The sequence below is a fragment of the Elephantulus edwardii genome, unplaced genomic scaffold (genome assembly GCF_000299155.1).
Source record: "Elephantulus edwardii isolate Elephantulus edwardi_28Jun2011 unplaced genomic scaffold, EleEdw1.0 scaffold00234, whole genome shotgun sequence".
Taxonomy (NCBI): Eukaryota; Metazoa; Chordata; class Mammalia; order Macroscelidea; family Macroscelididae; genus Elephantulus; species Elephantulus edwardii.
In genome coordinates this window covers 4,644,212-4,657,707 of record NW_006399984.1, presented here as the reverse complement: position 1 = coordinate 4,657,707, position 13,496 = coordinate 4,644,212, and the positions used below count along the sequence as shown (strand labels likewise).

The 13,496-nt window shown below is 40.1% G+C and overlaps 2 pseudogenes; both read left to right on the top strand.

Annotated features, from left to right (window-relative positions):
- The first annotated feature begins 190 nt into the window (after positions 1-190).
- Positions 191-3,052, top strand: LOC102871034 (annotated as a pseudogene).
- Positions 3,053-7,156: 4,104 nt separating this feature from the next.
- Positions 7,157-8,066, top strand: LOC102870626 (annotated as a pseudogene).
- Positions 8,067-13,496: the final 5,430 nt, after the last annotated feature.

The following is a 13,496-nucleotide window of genomic DNA, read 5'->3' as shown; positions in this document are numbered from 1 at the left end:
GAGTGAGGGTATTCTGTGTTAGGGATTTTATGAAAACCTCTATCTTGATGGTGAGTCCACTGCAGAGAGTAGGCTGGAAGGCCACCGTATTACCTTTTAAACATGTTACATTTGATCCTTCCATTAGTTGCACACAGATATTTTCTAGCTCCTGTTATGTGCAAAGCCCTATTTTGGAGACTGTGATGATATGAAGGTAAGTAAACAGCATATGCTCCTTGCCCTAAAGGAACTTACAGCTTCCACAGATATAAATAATCTAAATTTGGCCAAATGTAAAAGCCTGTCCCTACCCTATTCTAACTGGCACCAGAAAAAAAGCCCCCACTCTCAAGAACAATCATCTGTGACATAGACGATAATTGCTCTCTAGATCTGATAATGCAAGCAGAACAGTTCAGCTCCATCCATCTGCTCTTTCTAAAGTGGTTTGCTAGCCAATCCTTGCTACTCAACATACACGATTCCAAGAAGTAGCAAAATCAATTTCTAACCCAGAAGCTCATCCAAATGAACATGTCAACAATTTGCATACAACTGACACCATTATTTTCATTTTCATGCACTGGTCATGAAATCCTGGTCTGCACACAAAATTGCAGCCTGTATGTGGAAGAACACTAGCAGCCAAGTCTGCAATCTCATTTTCATAGTGGGCACAGGATATTCACTAAAAATTTCTTTTACTCTTGGACAGTGAGCACTTCCCAATTTGAGCCCAATTCTATCATCCTCACCCTTTGAGAACTAGGCATTTAATTTCTCTATGTAAACCAGAAATTAGCACAGGGTCTGGCCCACAGCTGGACATCAGTAAGTTCTGGTCAATTAGAACTTACGCAACAACAAAATCATCAGAGTGAGTTAGTGGTTACTGTATCCCAGACACCAAGAAAATGCTGTGGATAAACAAGACCCAAAACCTGATTTCAAAGAAAAAGAAAGAAATGGCTCACAAGAACTTTGGACTAGCAAGACACCCTAAAGGTATATTTTACTAAAAAATTGCTCTGCATTTTTAAGGTGCTTTAATTACCAAGAGTACACAGTCTGTGTAAGCTATATGGAAGCAGAGTCATGTACTTGTCCTTGCAAACAACTCTTGATTACAACTAGTAACACTCACTTTTGTGTTTTTGATGCCCTAAATAATTTTCATTAATGGACAGGTCCTCTTGGAAAGAGGTCCAATTAAATTACTGAGTAAAGCAACCTATCTGCCTAAGTAATTCTGCACTGTTATAACAGAAATACCACAAGTGGATGGCTTTAACGAACGTATTTATTCTCCCATAGTATAGGAAGTTAGATGTTCAAGTTCAGAGCACCAGCTCTCAGGGAAGGCTCTGTCTCTCTGGACCTCCTGCTTCCAGGAGGTTCCCAGTGAAGAGACCCAGAATTCATTACAGGCTCTTTTTTTCTCAATACTAACAGCTCTCTCTATTCCGTTTGCTTCTCTCTCCTTTTATCTCTTATAATATAAACAAAAAGTGATATAATACACAATCAAGGGAAATTCTCTTTTGTATCTGATCAAGAGCTGAGGAATGTCTCTCTCCTAGGAATGGAACTTGGGACTCAAACAACATGACAGCTGAACAAATTGGCCAAAAATACAGGTCAGGGCCAGGAGGGTATACAATTCAGCACTGTTTCATCTGCAACACTTGGTAGACTCTTTTTTACACTGTCAGGAACTTTTTGGATTGGTTCTAAAAAAGATCTCTAAATTCTTAAAATATTCTTGCAGTATATTCTGTCCTAAGCATGAAAGAATTCCTGACATTGAAACTTAAAAAGTAAGTCTTGAGTTAGGAGCTCTGGTGGCACAAAATTTAAAGTACTCAGTTACTACTTATAAGATCTGCTGGATCAGATCTGACTAGTACAGGAGGAGACTGTCCCTCCTTCCCCGGCAGAGCATCTGGCGGATTCGAACCATGTGCCTCTGGGATTGTAGTTGCAGCTCCTTGCCACGAGGCCACCAGAGCTCCCCTCCTAACCCTAACCCTAACCCTAACCCTAACCCTAACCCTAACCCTAACCCTAACCCTAACCCTAACCAGAGCTCCCCTCCTCTGGTGGCCTAGTGGCAAGGAGCTGCAACTACAATCCCAGAGGCACATGGTTCGAATCCACCAGATGCTCTGCCGGGGAAGGAGGGACAATCTCCTCCTGTACTAGGTCAGATCTGATTTGAGGGTACACTCACACAAAAATAAAAAAAATTTAAAAAAAAAAGATCAGCTGGGAACAGGAGGTAATGGAAACTAATCAAGTTGAAAGTGTAGAACCTTCAGAATATGAAACTAGCAAAGAAAGGGAGCCAGAAATGGAATTTGAAGTTGAGCCACATAAAGTATGTAGATATCTTACTCCTGGGAAAGAGAATGCTAGCTACAGCTGCGGAAGTAGAACAAGAGCCTGAGGAAAATGAAGAAAAGGAATCTGAGACCCAGCTAGAGACTATAGTTCAACCTCAATCCCAACCCCAGTAAACCCCAACTCCAGCCCCAGCCTCTGCCTCAGCCTGAGATTTTTGCCATTAATTATTTTACAACCATCACTTCAGGTTACGCAGGAGCAAGAGCATTAACATGTTGCCGCACACTTTTAAACTGACTACTGTGCTTAGAAATACACTTTTTTTTTCTTCTGCCGTCATTTGCGGCAATGTGTTTAACTATCTGAGAGGAAGGAATTTCCTATAGAATCTGTAAAATTCACTTAGGTACCAGTAGAGCCAGCCTTGACAGTGCACTCAGAGAGCAAAGCTAAAACCAAAACTAGACTCAGAAGCAGAGGTCAAACTAGAAATAAAACAAGCAAAGATAGAAGTCAAAGCAGTAGTAGCAGTAGCTCCAGTAGCAGTTCAACCAGTAGCAGCAGTGGAAGCAGTTATAGCCATGGCAGCAGTAGTAGTTGAAGTAGTTCCAGTAGCAGGTCTAATATAAATCCCAGCGGCAGCAGAGATAGTAGCAGCAGCATTACTAGTTGGAGTAGGAGGCAAGGACATTAGAGAAAGCACAGAAGGAGCGTGGATCAGAAACAAAGGGATACAACTATGAGATATCATCTCATCCCCACAAGAATAGCAAAATTTAACAGAGCAGCAAGCAACAAATGTTAGCAAGGGTGTGGAGAAACTGGAACCCTTATTCACTGTTGGTGGGAGTATAGAATGGTATAACCATTATGGAAGGCACTTTCTCAAAAAGTTGGAAATCTACAACGAGAAGATAAAATAGATGAATGGGACCTTCTAAGAATCAAATCCCTATGCACATCCAAAAACTTCTCCAACAGGGTAAAAAGGGAAGACACAGACTGGGAAAAAGTCTTTGGTAATGACATATCAGATAAGGGACTTATATCTAGAATTTATAAAATCCTTTAGCACCACAACAAGATAAAGGTAAATAATCCAATAGAAAAATGGGCACAGGATATGAACAGACACTTCACCAAAGAAGACATTCAGATGGTTAATAAGCACGTGAAGAAATGTTCAAAATCCCTAGCTCTAAGAGAGATGCAAATCAAAACAACTATGAGATATCATCTCACCCCAATCAGAATAGCAAACTTTAACAGAACAGCAAGCAACAAATGCTGGCAAGGTTGTGGAGAAACTGGAACCCTTATTCACTGTTGGTGGGAGTGTAAAATGGTGCAACCACTGTGGAAGGCAGTATGGCACTTTCTCAAAAAGTTGTGAATAGAGATACCATTTGACCCAGCAATTCCACTACTGGGAATATACCCCAAAGAGACCATAACTGACATCCAAGCAGATATATGCACACCCATGTTTATCACGGCTTTGTTCACAATAGCAAGGAGTTGGAAACAACCTAAGTGCCCATAAACAAACGAATGGATAGAGAAGCTGCGATATATTCACACAATGAAATACTACGCCACATTGAAAAACAAGGAGCTCATGCAATATTATTCAAAATGGGTGACCCCAGAGTATATTATGCTGAGTGAAGTATCTCAGTCACAAAAGGACAAATATTGCATCATGTCACTATTGTAAAACAGGACTGACACTGGGGTTGGGGGGAGACTCAGAAGGATGTGTTCAATAATGTATACTGCATTAAAACAGATGAGGGAGGGAGGGGTTTGTGTGGGGAGAAGGGTGCAACAATGAATGAATGGAATCCCAAAATCTCTGTAGATGTTCATTGAAATGAAAAATAAACAACCTAAATTAAAAAAAAAAAACAGATGAGGGAGAAAACTGTTTAAGAGGGATATGTGATTAGGTATTTTTGTCATGACAGGAGTCCAGAGCGAAAGCTGCATAGTGGAGTGGCCCTGGGGGGAAGGATTGTAAAATAATGAAAGAATTTTTCTTTTACTTTTCCAAGAGGGTAGTGTACTAGGGGAAGGGCTGGGAGGGGAGAAAAGTACAACAATAAATGAATGGAAATCCAAAGACTCTGTAAATTTTCATTGAAATTAATAATAATATTTTTTAAAAAGATATGAACAGACACTTCACCGAAAAAGATATGCAGATGGCAAACAAACACATGAAGAAATGTTCAAAATCCCTAGCTCTAAGAGAGATGCAAATCAAAACAACTATATCATCTCACCCCAGTAAGAATAGTAAAATTTAACAGAAGAGCAAACATCAAATGCTGGCAAGGTTGTGGAGAAACTGGAACCCTTATTCACTCTTGGTGGAAGTGTAAAATGGGTAACCACCATGGAAGGCTGTATAATGCTTTCTCAAAAAGTTGCAAATAGAAATACCACTTGACCCAGCAATTTCACTACTGGGAATTTACCCTAAAGAAACCAGAACTGCCACCAAGCAGATATATGCACACTCATGTTGACTGCGGCTTTGTTCACAATAGCAAGGAGCTGGAAACAACTCAAGTGCCATTAACAAACAAATGGATAGAGAAGCTGTCATATATTCACACAATGGAATACTATGCAGCATTGAAAAACAAGGAACTCATGAAATAGTATGCAAAACGGATGACCCTGGAGGACGTGATGCTGAGTGAAATATCTCAGTCACAAAAGGACAAATATTGCATAGCACCACTGTTGTAAAACGGGACTGACATCAGGGTTGAGGGAAGACAGAAAAGGAGGGGAGGAATGATGTGTATTGCACTGAAACAGATGAGGGAGAGAATGCTTAAAAGGGTTATATGAATGGGTATTCTTGTCATTACAAAAGTCCAGAGGGAAGGCTGCACAGTGGAGTGGACTTGGGAGAGGGATTGCATAACAATTGAAGAGTGTTTCTTTTACTTTTCAAGAAGAGTGAATTGTAGGGGACAGGGTAGGCAAGGGGAAAAGAGCTATAATGAATGACTGGAAACCCTAAGTCTCTGTAAACTTTCATTAAAATGAATTTTAAAAAAATGTATGAGTGAATGAAACTGTAATTACATTTTAAAACAGTATGTACATAAACAAAAAAAACAGTATGACCTGTAGACTTTCTCTCAAAAAACCAGTGCACTGGTATTAGTGAGACATGCCATAAGGTATGCAAACAGGGTTAAGGTCTGTGATTCTAACCCGACTTTAGTATAAAAACCTTCGTTGTTATGTTATGTGCTTTTGAGTCAGAACCAATCCATATCTGACCTTCCAGTGGGTTTCCAAAGAGGAAGTAAATTACACACGAGGAGACTGTCCATCTTTCCCCCATGAAGCAGCTGGTGGATTTGAACCCTGTGCATGGGTTGGCAGTGCAAATCAGAACTCTATAAAAACACACTCTATGTAAAAAAAAAAAAATGAACTAAAATGGATGCCTCAACTTCTTATAAAAAAGGAATTACAATTGGATAGAATAGTGTCAAGAAGCATGGAACATGAGTTCAATTATGTAAACAGACATTATTTTCCAAAGCTCAAATCAGGACTTGTGGTCCGTAAAGTATAAGTAGGTATGAGAACATGAAGGCAAGAGAACAGGGCCCTGAGAGGTCATTTTTACTTCTGACTCCACCCTGTTAATAGCCAGGGACTTCTCTGTCAACACACTGATCACTATGGACTTGGCTAAAACATAAAGTCATCTCCCGACCAGCTGCTCTAGGTCCCTGACTCTCCTCCACATTTCCTTTTTAGCTCATGGCAGAGTAGGGTTCAGCAGATGTTTGCTGGATGAACTATGGCTCTTCAAGGAAACCCCAGACAGTTACTACTACTTCATGTGCCAGGACAAAGCTGTTAAGGAGGTCGTTTTACAGGAAATTCAATGGGGTCTTTGACATTAATTCTAAAACTTAAGAGTTTTAGTTCTATCTTCAGAAAAATGGGTACAAGCCTGAATAACTGATAAAGTAAATATCTGAATATTCTGGGGAAATCCTTTTAATCCACACTTTAAATCTGTTTTTTTTTTAAAGAAACTAACTTAGAACTGATGCTTTTGAATTGTGATGTTAACAGACAGTACTGAATATCCCACAGACTGCCAAAAAACAAATATGTCTTTTAGGAAGTACAACCAGGGTGCTCCTTTGAGGCAAAGATGGTGAAAATTCATCTCACATACTTCTGAAGTGTTATTAGAAGATGCCAATCTTTCGAAAAAAGACATCATCCTATAAAAATAGATGAGCAAGAGAGGAATACCCTAAATGAAATGGAGTGACACAGTGACAGCAACAATGGGCTTGAGCATAGTGAAGATTGTAATGATGGCATAGGGTCAAAAAAGGTTTTCATCTATAGTTTATAAGGTAGCTATGATTCATAGTCAGCTTGATGTTACCTCACATTCAAACTGTGTAATTAGGTAAAATTTTATTTACTTGTGCTATTTATGCTCGAGTTTTTACATTTTAAAACAGGTAGCTCTGATAATTTAAAATAACAAAAACTACATGCATACCAATTTTCATAAGATCAAGATGTGTTCACACTGAATGAGGCTCCAGAGCAGGGCAATTTCCTAGCTTAAAGATGGCAGGTTACAAAACATAGAGTGGGTCAAGTCTTGGTCTGCCCAAATCCATGTTTCAAAGCTGACAGGCCAAACTATGCAAAAAATAAGTTTAGGCCCCTTTTCCCCTTCAGGAAGCCGGCTCTGGGATGTGCTCACCCCTTCGAGAGGAGGCCAGAGCCCAGACTCTGGAAACACTCTCTCCAGCCCTGGAAGATGATGTAACAGCCCTGACAGAGAACGGCCTGACGTGTTGGTTGCTGCCTCCAAGCCTACCAAGCTCGATCCCAGGACCAGCTTTCTCCAAGGCCTTTACCATTCCCACCACTTTGGCCTCACTCCACAACAACTAGTTCTGCATCTTCCCCTCTCTTCTGGTGTCCCTCACCTTCATGTTCTTCTCTACACCGTCCCAAGACTCACCCACTACCTCTCTCTCAGGTCCAGGCCCTCAGCTCACCATAGGTGGTTTTCCCACCAGGAAATGGGGAGGAGGGACTGGGACCTGAGTTGCACAGGGGCTGCCTAGATGGGCTTAGAAGCCTCTTTGAGGGACCTCCTTGCCCCTATCCTGGGGCTTTGATACCCTTCCAAGCCCCTGGGCCCACCCATTCTTCCCCTGTCACTCCATCAGGGGACCCCAGTATGGAGGAGGCACTTGGCTGTCATGTATGAGAGACTAAGACAAGAGTTTCCCAACATCGGATGTGGAATTCATTAATGAAGTCCTGGACCTATGTACCAACAGTCGAGCATGGTACATTGTGTCATTGACCCTCTGCCGTTTCCTCGCCTGGAACTATTTTGCACAGTTTCAGTTAGAGATTCTACAGCTGATCCTCCAACCTGAGAACTGGACCTTGCAAGTCCGTTGGAGTCTTGTGGGGCTGCCCATCCACATGCTATTTCTGTGTTTCCACAGGTGTGAGAAGGATGAGCTTTTCCGGACCTATGATGCCTATTCTACCTTCTACCTGAATTCCAGTGGCCTCATTTATCACCATTGTTAGATAAACTGAAGCTTTCACACTCTCCCTCTGCACCTGTAAAGAAGCTGCTAGTGGAAGCTCTGGTAGCCCCTGGGCTGTCAGAACCAGAACTCAATTTACACCTGTATTCCAAGGACTGAAAGAGAACTAAGGTAGAGCCAAGCACTGAAGACTGTTAAAACACAAGACAAAGGGTGGGGACACAGAAGAATGAGTCTGCTTCCTCCTCTCATCTGTCTCCTTCCTTTCCTTCTCATGCTGTAAAGCTGTTGTGTAATTTAACTTGTAAATAATAAAGCTAAAGTGAATATATGGTAAAAAAAAAAGCTTAGGACAGAATATGGGGGGAAAACCACAAAACTAGCTTAGATAACTACACAACTAATTATCTTCTCTTACAGAGACAACAAAATTAATCCTTAACCTTATCGATACCTATGTTTTTCTCTTGCCTCTAACTCTTTTTTGCTTCTATTTCAAAAGCCTGGGACAGTCTTGCTGTTTCCCTTGATTTCTTCAATACTGCTGAACATTTTAAGCTTTCTACAAAAGCTGATAGGTATAATACACCAGAAGAAATTCAGTCAATCACATCAATCACATCCTTTCCTGTTTATCTGCCTGCTGGTGGATTCACCAACTTGTAGATTTGAACAACTAACCACCCAGTTTCCAGCCAAGTGTAACCAATACTTCACCAGGATTCCTTCAGAGTTAATCCCTCTCTCTGTCATTGAGTCAGAGCTGACTAAACTGACCCTCCACTGGGTTTGGAGGTTGTAAAATGCATGGGAGATTGCCTATCCTTCTCCCTCAGAACTGCTGGTAGATTGATCAGAACCACCAGAGAGGTCCACGGGTGGTCCACAGCTTAGCAGTACAAGTGCCTACTGACTATGCTAGCGCAGGCCCCTAATTAATAATCAGTTAGTACTGAACTTAAACTTGATAGGTATTTTGATAATGTAACGAAACAGAAGGCAAAGAAAGAAAATACACTTCACTCAGAAAAGAATACTTAGCTTCACTTGACTTCAAATTTTACCTTCTTCCATGTGGGCTATTCCTTCTAAGCAACTGACCATCAATTGAAGGGCATATTCTGGACAAGGAGGTGTTGAGTTGGTTCTAACTCACAATGACCTTGTGTACAACAGAATGAAACACTGCCCAGTTCTGTTCCATGCTACCAAGTTTTGATATGTTTTAGCCTGTCATTGGAACCACTCTAATGAATCAACTCATTCAGTCTTCCTCTTTTTTAATGACCCCCTACCAAGTATGAAGTCCTTCTCCAGGGACGCACCCCTCCTGACAAGTCCAAAGTACATGAGACAAAATCTTATCCTTGTCCCTTCTAAGGGGCGTTCTAGCTGTACTTCCTCTAAGAATATTCAATATTCTTCACCCAGAAGGCTCAATTTTTTTTTCAAAAAAAGGGATCAATTCTTCTTCAGTCTTTTATACAAATTTCCCAGCTTTTGCATGCACATGAGGTAAATGAAAATACTATGGCTGTGTCAAGCACACCTCAGCCCTCAAGGTGACATCTTTGTTCTAGTACTTTTAAAAGGGTCCTTTGCAGCAGATTTGCTCTGTCACTTGATTTCTTGACTGCATTTTCCATGGACACAGACTGTGGATCTAAGTAAAATGAAATTATTTACAACTCCAATCTTTTCTCCATTTAACAAGAATTTATTGTCTAACTTAGTTATGATGATTTCTGTCTTCTTTATACTGAGATGTAAGCCATCCAGAAGGTGTGGTCTCTGATCTGCATCAATAAGTGCTTTAAGTCTTTGCTTTCAACAAGAAAGGATGCAGCATTGGCTTATCACAGGTTGTTAAGGAGTCAGTCTTCCTCTAACTTTGGTGTTATGTTGTTCTTTACATAATCTGGTTTTTCAGATTATTTAATTGGTTTTCAAATAGATTAAATATGGTTAAAGAATACAATCGCAAAGCAAAGCTTTCCTGGCATTAAACTACACAGGGCCCCCGTTACTTAATGGCTATCTCTGGTTCTATGTAAGGTTCCCTGTGAGTATAAGTGTTCTGGCATTCCAATTCTTCTCAATACTATCCATAATTTTTTTATGATCCACACAGTCAAATCCTTTCAGGATCAATAAAACACAGGTAAACATCTTTCTGGTATTCTCTGCTTTCAGTCAAGAAGCATCTGATGTCAGAAGTGATATTCCTCATTTCATGCCATCTTATAAATCCAACTTGAATTTCTGGCAGTTCCCTATTGACATATGGCTGTAACTATTGTTTTATTATCTTCAGCAAGACTGCTTATATGTGATTATCCTACAATTTTAGCATTCCTGGGTCACATGTGTCTTATTCAGATCACCTTTCTCGGGAATGAGTACAAATACAGGCTTCTTTGAGTCTGCCAAGTAGTTGTCTTCTAAATGTCTTGGTACAGATAAGTACTTAAAAAACTCTTATCTGTTTGCTGAAACACTTCAATCGGTATTCCAGTAATTCCAGGAAGCTTGTTTGTGACCAATGCCTTAGTCCAGTTCTAATTTCTTCCTTCAATATTATACCACCTTGTTAAAAAAAACAAAAAACAAAAAAATAAAAAAAAACAGTGCAGGGTAGGGGCAATAGCATCTAACCTCTGTACTAACTCTACAAAGAGGAACTCATCTTTGAACAAAAAGCACAAAACTAATTCCCATGAGGTCAGACATGCCTTCACACTCCCATACCTACCTCTATCAATTCTAACACCAATGATTCTGCCTAGGGCTCTTGGTGCTCTACTATATGATGGCCCACTAAGCCATTTCAACCGCCAGAGAATTCATACATAGCACACATGGTTATGGGGTTTATTAGGAAAGTAACAGGTTACAATTAAGGCTGGAAACAATCGAGATACAAGTGTCTTGAAGTTGTCAGTATAGCTCTCTAGGCATCCACACGGACCCTCTAACTTTCGGCCTCTGGGCTGTAGAATAGTGTTATAAAGCTCTTTTGTACTGTTGTTATGTACAGTCAAGTCAGAATTGACCCATAGCTGACCCTCCAGTGGGTTTTCAGAGGCAGTAAATCACACGGGAAGAAACTCCCTCCCCATCTTTCACCCACATAACAGCTGGTGGATTCAAAATCAAACTGCATGTCTCTGGGATGGCAGTGCAGCTCCTTACCACATTAGGCCACCAGAGTTCTGAAAGCTCTTTTAGTCCTCTTCTCTTATCCCTCCAATAAACCTGTGTGAAGTCCCTCAGCTCTGGCTCCATGAGGAAGCAATTCCAGTCTGGCTCTCTTATCAGTCTGTGGTTCTATGCCACCTCTGCTGCTGTTACTAGTCCTGTCTGGTCTGAGTCTCCATCCAGCTTGGGAATTTCTGGCCTAAAATAGGATATGCTGCCCTCTCCACTTCTTTCTTGATAGTACCAAGAGTTTCATACTCTGCCACCAAACCTGCTCAACTTATGCCTGGCAAGATGGCAAAATGGACCCAATCCCCTCATTAATAGTTTACACATCTTATGTGCATAGTTCCACTAAAAAGGTTTTATTTACCTTGTTCACATTACTAGCAAGCTGTCCAATCCCCTCCATGGGGCTATGAACACCCTGCATTAGTATAATGCTAGACAGTCATGTGGTAATAGTCAAAGACAGTGGCTAGAAAAGCTACACTGAATAGTGCACTATAGTACAACTCTTGGTCACATGTTACCTCCTGAAATGACTGAATGTTTTGGTACAGAAATTCTGTGTATTCCATCTATTTTCTTTTGATGTTTCCTGTATTATTTAGCACCTTATTCATAGACTCTTTCACTATTGGAACTCAGGACTGGAATTTTATTCTTTAATTCTTCCAGCTTGAGAAATACTGAGCATGTTCTTCCCTTTTGGTTTTGCATATTTTGTTATACGACTTTGCTTACTGGAGCCATCTTTTGTATCTTCTGTTTAACTCTTATTTAATCATCTCTTCCCTCATTTTGTTGCTATTAGGTGCCATCAAAATTACTAAAATTCATAGTGATTTTACAGAGTCACAATAGAGCTCATAGAACAATAGAGACTAAGAGTCACTAAAAACAATAATGACTACGAATAAAGGGAGCTGTGGTGGCTTTGCAGTAAGGAATTGCACTGCCAATACAAAGGAATGTGGTTCAAATTCACCAGGTGCACCAAAGGAGAAAGATAAACAATCTCCTTCCGTGTTATTTACTGCCTCTCATTACCTCTGCCATGCTCAAGCTCATTATTGTAGTCACTGCATCAATCCATCTCACTGAGTCTGTCTCTCTTTCACTGATTCTCTATCTTTCCCAGCATGATGTCTTTTTCCAAGGATTAGATAAACTCTCCTGCCAACATGCCCAAATATGAGACAGTTTCACCATCTTTGCCTCTAAGGAACATCCCAAATTCACTTTCCCCATGTTAGATTTATTTGTTCTTTTGGCAGTCTATGAGATATTCAATGCTCTTCTCCAACACCACAATTCAAAGGCAACAATTTTTCTTCAATCTTCCTTATTCATTGGCCAGTTTTCAGATGCATACAAAGTAACTAAAGTGTCTTAGTATCCTAGAGCAAGATGCAAGGTCTCTTCCAATATTCATTTTGGTCTTTTCTTTCTTTCCTGTCTTTTTAGGAAATTTTGGCTTGCTTCATTTATGTCCTTCCATGACTTATCTCATGTTCCATCATTAAGGATTCAACATGTCAAATCTATTCTGAAGATGGTTTCTAAATTCAGAAGTGACTTTCATTGGCTTGTTTGCATTTTCTTTCGCTTCTATTTGAACTTGCATATGCACAAACGATGGCCTGTTCCACATTTTTATCCTGGCCTTATTCTGAGTGATGGATGATATTTTCTCCATCATTTCTTTACACAGATGTAGTCAACTTCATTTCTGTGTATTCCACAGTGAGGTCATAGCAGTCATAGCAGTTTGTGTTGTTTAGAAAATACATTTGCAGTGAAAAAGTCCTTGGTCACCTGGTATCATTTCTAGCAGCATGGCCAACCATGCAATCAAGAGGCATTGATAATTACTGATCACTAAAATATACACGTTAGAAACACAGAAGGATCTGGAATTGGAAAACAAGACCTTTTTGTTTGAATAACTGCACCTAACAACCACCACCAACTTGTTACTCTTTTTTTTTACCTTGTTGTTTACCTGTCATGTCGAATCTGACTGGCACAGCAGCAGATTGCCCCTCCTTCTCCAGTGGAGCATCTGGTGGATGCAAACCACTGGCCTTAGGCTTGCAGCGCAGCTTCTTGCCACTAGGCCACCAGAGCTCCCTCACCAACTTTTTATTAAAATTAGTTAGGATTTATTAAAAAAAATCTGTTTTAAACTTGTACTTAATGGTGTGTATATATATATGATTCATTAAAAATTAAGAAACAGTAAAGATATTTCAACAACTGATAATATATTTGAAAAAAGATTTTATCGAAGTTCAATTTCCAATTTAATGATAATTTAGAACTGGTTTTTATTCTCTGCAGAAGGTTGACTTTCTACATCAATTACAGTAGGCCTATAATTTAAGC